At 41.4% G+C, this 8,221-nt stretch overlaps 1 protein-coding gene across 1 annotated transcript in view; it reads left to right on the top strand.

Moving 5' to 3' along the window:
• Nucleotides 1–759: 759 nt before the first annotated feature.
• ITGB6 (integrin subunit beta 6) overlaps nucleotides 760–8,221 on the top strand; it is a 129,622-nt gene continuing 122,160 nt past the window's right edge. Inside the window, exon 1 of the mRNA XM_019727259.3 lies at nucleotides 760–1,028. The gene's annotated coding sequence lies outside the window, so the exon portion shown is untranslated. The remainder of the gene's footprint in view (nucleotides 1,029–8,221) is intronic.

The following is an 8,221-nucleotide window of genomic DNA, read 5'->3' as shown; positions in this document are numbered from 1 at the left end:
CTCTCTGAACCTCACGCTCATCTATAAAGCAAGACCCCACAGTGTGGTGAAAAGAATGGAAAGAGATAGCCACACCTCCAGTGCTGAGCCAGGGTCCTGGCACACCCCGGAAACTCCGTGGATAGTATCCATTGTTACTGTCATACCACTTACTTGAAGGCAGGCCCAAAGCCCTGAGCTTTCAGCCTCAGCATGGAAAGGCACAAAAGCTGTATGGATGTCTCTGTCCTCAGCTGTGCCCAACCCAAAATAAATCCAATCCAAGCTGGACTATTTAGTGCTTGGCACCATTTTTAATAGTAATCTCATCAGGTTTTATTTTTATTTCTTAGTTTACCCAAATAAGCCATTTTTACAGGCTAGTGAATTTAAACCAAAGCTGCCAATAAAATACTTATCTTGCAAACACCAGGATCCTTCTGAAGGAATGTAAATATAAACACACACACACACACACACACACACGATACAGAAAAGTTTGAAAGGAGTTTGGTCATTGACTTGGATGTCAGTTGAACTCTAAACTTGCCCCGTACTATTTGGGGATATTAAAATCCATACGTGCTTAATATCCCAGCCACCCTGCCATCCATTAGGTTTGAATGTCCTTTATGGAATGAACTTGATCCTCCTGCTTTACTTTTGGTCTCTCTCCAGAGAAGCTAATGCGCTGGCATAGTTCTCCCATTTGTCAGCCAGAAGTCTGGTTACACATTTGCTCGTCAATCTAAACTAACCTATTCTCATACAAGCACTTGGGGTTTCGTGTAAATCAACCAGACGGTCTGTCATTCACCAGCAATATCTCTCTATAGTATTCTACACCCATGTGCCTTCATGAAATATTTCACTATGTTTGTGGAAGATATATTCAAATGAATGTGCTTTTTCAGGAATGGTGACTCCAGAATGTTATAAATCTGTTCATTACCACAACAAGGATAAATGGTATTTCTGCCAAAGACTTTTGATAACCGGTACAGTAATGAATCTCAGCACTTTCTGAAATTAAAGGTCTGCCCTGAGAGGTAAGTAGTATAATGCATGACTAACAAACGCAAACCCAAATTTCGGAGCTAAGATTTCCTTGTCAGTGTAATTGATCGTTTCCGACAGACATGGCCTTAGGAAGTTCATAATGTTATTTATATTCTCTTGATATTAATGTCCAGGTGAAACTGACCCCACCATTTATAAAAGGGCAGGTCCTTTTTAACTTAGCATGCTTTATTGTGATTTTTCTTACATTGGAATTCACATATGTTTTAACAGTTGTACTTCAAAAATCTGCTATGGTTTAAGGACAATATTTCATAGGATTATTAGCTCATCATTCAGTCAAATATTTTAATGTTCAGTTGAATCGTCTCTTGAGAGGCTTTTTAAGATACTCGTTTCTGATTATAGTGATTAATTGTTTAAAAAGTTTTTTTTTTTTAAATAAAAGTAGGTGATTTGACTCTAGCCTTCACTAGCTCTTTTGGCATTTTCAAGAGGCATAAAAGAACTTAGAAATTGGGAATTCAAACAAGAAGACTAAATATCCGTTCTCATTGACATGTGCATGACATTGGGCCAGTTAACTTCAGTGTTTCTGGATTGTAAAGTGGTGTTATGATATAGAAGTAATTCGTGAAAACTGTGGAGAAAATGAAAAGGGAAGGGCGTCCAATCGAAATATCTACAAAGAGCACATTTTATTCCCACAGGTGTCTGAAAACGCCTGGTATCACTACTCGTCACTTTGAGCACTGGAAGTATGACTCCCAGTGCTGTAAAAATACAAAATCCAATATTTGTGAAAGGTATTGGATTTATACCTTTGGCTTATGTATTATCCAAATAATATGTCCTCTAAAATTAAAGACTCACAGAGCGAGCTATATCATACTGACTTTCAAAAGGTCCAAAACAAAAATATAGATTCTGGTCAGAGAGTAATGGCTTTGGATTCTGAACAGGCTCAGCAGTTCATTGTTAAAATTTTTTGGTACCGGGTTTCAAACATAAAGTCACTTGGCCATAGTATGAAGAGTAGTATCTACTTAAGTAAAATTCTGTGCCTGGTGAAATACACAAATGCCTTCCTCCTCAGCATTCTCTCCTCTCCATTCCTGTTCATTTTCCTAGTAGCCTTTTTATCCTCTATCTGAATTACTCCCTCTAGTGTTTACTGGAAGAAGTACAGGAACTAAAGCTCAATTTTCAAACAAAATACGATTGCAATCTCTCAATATTTTCCCGTTACCATACATTAAAGCAAACTTACCACCAGATGCGTTGACATGAACTCTGACTGCAAGAATTTTTTTTTTTTTTTTTTGCCTGAGAGTCTCAAATGTAGATTTTGTATTCTAACTTCAGATCCCACCAGAGGGCATTGACCTCTACTCTTAGCGTTAGATACCGTCTCTGCTTTTGAAGTCTTACATTCTATTTACTTTCATTGTGATATGCAGGAGGGGAACAGATTTGCTCATGAACTAAAACATGCAAGCGGCATTTCGTTGACATATTCCCCAGGGATAGAACTTATACTTTGATTCTTCTAAGTTACCCAGAAGGTTCAAGGTATTTTAACACAAAAGAAAGCAATGGATTTTTTTTTTTTTTTTTTCAAATGGCCTATGGAAACTGTTGGCATGTGTTCTGCCACAGAAGCCCTTAGTCAAACCGGGATGAGTAGCTCCTTGCAAAACTTATTGCTAATGGGCACTTGTTTACAGAGAAGAAAATTGTCAGCTGCCGTTGCTGCTACTTTGGAAACCAGCCACAGCTGATTGTGAGAGCTAACTATAGGCCGAGGTCATCTGGGGATCCATGCAGCTAATTCACAGTGATGGCACCCACACGTCCCCCGAGCACACGGGCCTGCCAGTCCTCCAGGCCAACCCAGAGAGCTATTTTCAGCTGGAGTTCCCACAAGAAGACCCTTGGCTGTCCTTCATGCTGCTGGTATTTGGTTCTACACTGAGCCATTTTGAACCTTAATCTTCTCTATACACTGACTTCTTTTCTCTTTCACAACATCTTACCTTTCTGAGACCCCAATAGGAGGTTAATAGATAGGTCACATGATAATACCAAAATTGATCTTTTGCTTAACAACACGAAGCTCACCCACACATACAGCTCTACTACATCAAATTACTTCAACCCAGTGCCTGAGCAGGAAACCTCAGGCTTATTTAGCTTCCTTCTGAACTACAGTGATCCACCAGCCTCCAGTCGTTGCCAGGCCTTGTCCATTCAGATTCCTAAGGCTCTATTGTTGAGCCTCTTCCCTTCCACCTCCAGTGTCATTACATTTCATCCACTCTTGCCTAAACTGCTGTAGTAGCTTCCCAACCAATCTTCCTGCCTCCAATTCACCAATATTCTGCCATCAGTTCCCTTTCAAAATTACAAATTAGAATGCATCACTCTTTCTTTAAAAAATCCTTCCATGGTTCCCATCACCTGCAAAATAAATGTCAAACTCCCTATCTTGGTAGTTGAGGTTCTTCAAGATCCAGAGACTCCGGCCTACTTTCCCAGGCTCAGCTCTTGTCATTCCCTTCATGCCATCTTCCCATCCCTCCTTTCATCACACGAATATACCCTACACTTTGGCCAAACTATGTATTTATTCTTCTCCAAACCCCTCATGCTCTTCCATGTCTCCAGATCTGCCTAATGACCTCATCTACACAGTGCTCTTCTATATTTCTTCCACCAGGATTCAGTTTGAGCATCACTTTTGATGGAACGTTCCCTGACATTCTTCCAAAGCTGCCATGCATGGTATTTATCTCAATGCTCACCTTATAAACACACATACAGTTACTCCCACTATCTCTGATGCTCTGTAGACACTGTTCACTTAGTTCTTATGTCACTGCGCACGCGCGCGCGCACACACACACACACACACACACACACACACAGATTTTGGACTCTCCCATTAGCCGATGAGGCTTTTAATGTAGGAACCTTATAATATTGATGTTAGTGTTCCCAATATCTAGAGCCATAGTTAAATTAAAACAGTAAGTAAATTCTGTTGTATTAATTAATAAAAATAGAAATCTCATAAATATAGAAACCAGTTACATTCAAGGAAGTATATTTTAATCCAAGTCCTGTTTCAACCTATGCCCTTCACTAAACAGAACTTGACTTACCAGATTCCGAGCTGGGTTATAGTCTAAGGACCCATATCTACACTTCAAGAAAACAGAGGCTTCTGCCAAGAAATGAGCTAGAAAAGTCTTGGGGACCAGCGAATTCAGTCAGAGACATAGTCAGGAGGAAAAATGTGCTGGGGCTGCAGCTTGCTGCCTGATGTGCACAATCCAATTCTGGAAGACTTCAGAACCAAAGGGGCTGTTAACATTGAGATAAATACCATGCATGGCTCATACATATTATATGCCTCTAGGCTGTCTCTTCTCTCACTTATCTCTTTACACTCCATGTTCGTCTGTGCAAATTCCCACCTTGGATGTAGGCTTAACCTGGTGACCTTGACTTCAAGCTCAATTACCAGTGCAGTTCCCACCTATGTCTTTCCAGGTTAGTCATTCCCCAATGTTTTTCCCCAAGACAAACACTTCTTCAAAAGAATGCCGAGGTTTAACTAATCTATTCCTACCTTAGGTGACATTTGGGAGCCACAGTTCATGACCCGCAGTCTTCTCCGTCCCTCCTTATCACACCAAGTACCCACCCTGCTGAAGTCTGCTCAAAGCTCGGACTCATACTGATCCCTCACCAGATGTGACAAATTGACTCCCCGAAAAACATTTTGATTATGAAATTTTTCTCAAATTTGGTTAGCCTCCATATGTCTAAATGTCTCTTACTCTTCATCTCTCCATTTTTTTATTATCTTATTTTTTAAAAGTTGCTGAACATTTGTGCCACACCTGGGATGGAGTCAGTGAACAAGACAAACACAGTGCTTCCCCACAAAAGCTTGCAGTCCAGCTGTTTTTCCATTGTCCCTTGAATCTTACCAATATATAGGAATCTGTCTGTATTCATCAAATATGATCTTACCTCTCATCCCTCTGGGCCTGTCTGAATTCATATAACTCATCAAAGCTCCATTTAAGTCTCCCTACTGATGTCCAGTGGTGTCTCCCTCTTAGAACAGGCTGGAATCTGAACCAGCCTGCTGGTTCATATCTGAGGACGCTGCATAGAGAACCAATGCTAATCTTAAGGAGACTTCTACTAGCATCTCCAAGGGCTCTGTCATACCTATAATTTGTATCAATTGGAGGTTTTGATAAACACAGAAAGGGACTGCTTAACTTCTTGTGTGAACAACATGAAGCTGGATGAGTAAGAAAAATATCCAACCATAGATTCAAGATGTATTAGTTATCTCTTGCTACATAACAATTCACACCAAAACTGAGTGGCTTCAAACAACAAGCATTTATTATCTCACAGTTTTTTTGGTTCAGAACTCCCGAAGCAGCTTAGCAGGGTATTTCTGGCCCAGGGTCTCTCATGTAGTTGCAGAATGTGGGTCAGGGCTGCAGTCTCTGAAGGTTTTATGGGGCTGGAGAATCTGCTTCCAATGTGGCTCACTCACATGGCTGTGGGCAGGGGCCCTCAGTTCCTCACCATGTGAGCCTGTCCACAGGCTACGTGAGCATCTTCAAGACATGGCAGCAACTTTCCCCCACAGAGAGCAATCCAAGAGGGAGAAGAAAGTCACAGTACCTTTTATGACCTAGTCTCTGCAGCCATACACCATCGCTTCTACTTTATTTTACTCATTAGAAACAAGTCACTAGGTCCAGCCTGTACTCAAAAGAGGAGAGTTAGGCTTCACCCCTTGAAGGGAGAAGTTTCAAAAAGTTTGTGAACATATTTTAAAATAACCACGGAAGCTGCCAAAGAATGTTGAAGATTGAAGCTGTGGCCTAAATCTAATGCCAGGATGTGAAAGACATGATTTTGCAGTAGTCTGAATGAAAATTCTTAGGTGTTTTAGTCAACAGATTTCAATATGGGTCTGCTCCAAAAGTCAATGTGCTCCCAGGCTACGTGAAGAACCAGGTGTCATCTGGGATAGAAAGTGAGTCACATGTGTGTCACTGTGTTGGGGTCAGACCACAGTGGACAGCTGTACTTAGTTTGGAGCGCCACATGGAGGGACACATGAGGGCCCATGTGGAGGACAGCAAATAGGGTGGTCAAGAAATTTGAAATCATGTCCCATACATGGTTGTTGAAGGAACAAGAGAACTTTAGGCCAGAGAAGACTTAGGGATGCTTTGGTTATTATAGTCAAGACTGTGAAGGACTTTCATGCACAGTAATAGACTTGTTCTACTTTCCTTGTGCTGCATCCAGAACCAATGGGTTGAAGTTCCAGGGAAAACACTTTGGATCGATGTAAAAACGACAATTCTAAGAGTCAAAGCTGACCTAATATGACAGCAGCTGCCTTAGAAGGTCACTCTTGTTATCAGAGGCACTGACAGAGGGCTGACGGGATGTTGGAGGAGGGAACGGGTATGGTAGCCTTGCACAGAGTTTCTGTGATCTCATCTCACAAGTGCTCCTCTCATGTAGCTGCGTAGTAAGCATCACCTCAGCATGGAGTAAATTGAAAGCAGTTGGCAGAATCTGGTCTTCATTTGAATTGACCAGCATGGCATGATAATTTTTTGGTTCACATTTCTGTGGTTGGAAATTTGGGTTGGGGTCAGCTGGTCGTTTCTTCTGCAAGTCTCATCTGGGCCAGATGGTTGGTCTGCGATTAGCCTCACCCACGTCTGGTGATTAACACGTTGTCTGTTGGAGTTTTCAGCTTATTTTCATGGTGTTCTCATGGATCCAATGCTGTAGGTGTTGGTATGTCTCAATGTGCCAGTGCTTTTCAAGTCTCTACTTGTATCATGGTTGCTAATATCTCAATGGTCAAAACAAGTTACATAGCCAGACCTAGAATCAAGGAGTGAAGAAATAGACTTCTTGATGGGGGTAGTGGCAGAGGCCAGTACACAAGGAAGGAAGGTGTTTGTGGCCATTTTGCAATCTACCACAAAGACCTTTACAAAGTTACCTGAATGACACCTGAATGTCACTTTGGAGATCCCTTTGCTTTAATCAAAACTCATGCATTGGTGCACTACTCTGCATAATTTTGACCAGACCATGATGAGGGTGTCTTCTCTGTCGGGGTGAGCCCAGCGATGACATGGAGCAATCACTGCCCAGCAGCCATGTGCAGAGTCCAGACCAGCCCTGTGAACAAACAAGGAGAGAAAACCGTTAGCCTCAACAACCAGCCTCCCATCCACTTGGGGGAAACAGAAGGACAATGCAAACCGAAGGAAATCTAAGGGACAGAAATAGCAACACACTCCATGACATGTTTGGGGAAGAATAGTGTTTAGAAGAATTTGAAGGTATATTCTGGACCCCCATTTTCACTTAGCAATAAAGCAACATGAGACTTAGTAAGCAGATGCTCCTTTGTGACAACCAACAGCTCTCTCACTGGATGTCGTCCCTACCACTTCCTTGTAACACTTCCAACTGTCCCTTAACACTAAACCTGGTTATCGGTTGCCATTTGAATCAGCACTTACCCTATTGTCTTACAGAAGAGTTGAAGAAGATACCTTTATTTTTTTTTAATTTATTGGGGTGACAATTGTTAGTAAAATTACATAGATTTCAGGTGTACAATTCCGTATTACATCATCTATAAATCCCACTGTGTGTTCACCACCCAGAGTCAGTTCTCCTTCCATCACCCTATATTTGATCCCCCTTACCCTCATCTCCCACCCCCCACCCCCCTTACCCTTTGGTAGCCACTAAACTATTGTCTGTGTCTATGAGTTTTTGTTTCTCATTTGTTTGTCTTGTTCTTTTGTTGTTCTTGATTTATGTACCACATATCAGTGAAATCATATGGTTCTCTGCTTTTTCTGTCTGACTTATTTCGCTTAGCATCATACTCTCAAGATCCATCCATGTTGTCACAAATGTTCCTATATCATCTTTTCTTACCGCCGAATAGTATTCCATTGGGTATATATACCACAACTTCTTTATCCATTCATCTATCGAAGGACATTTTGGTTGTTTCCATGTCTTGGCCACCGTAAACAAAGCTGCAATGAACATTGGAGAACACGTGTCTTTATGTATAAATGTTTTCATACTTTTTTGGTAGATACCCAGGAGAGAGATTGCTGGGTCATATGGT

This window comes from Rhinolophus sinicus, chromosome 17 (genome assembly GCF_057876585.1).
Source record: "Rhinolophus sinicus isolate RSI-liver-muscle chromosome 17, RSI-T2T, whole genome shotgun sequence".
Taxonomy (NCBI): Eukaryota; Metazoa; Chordata; class Mammalia; order Chiroptera; family Rhinolophidae; genus Rhinolophus; species Rhinolophus sinicus.
Note: the sequence above shows the minus strand (reverse complement) of the source record. Positions and strands in the feature narration are given on the sequence as shown.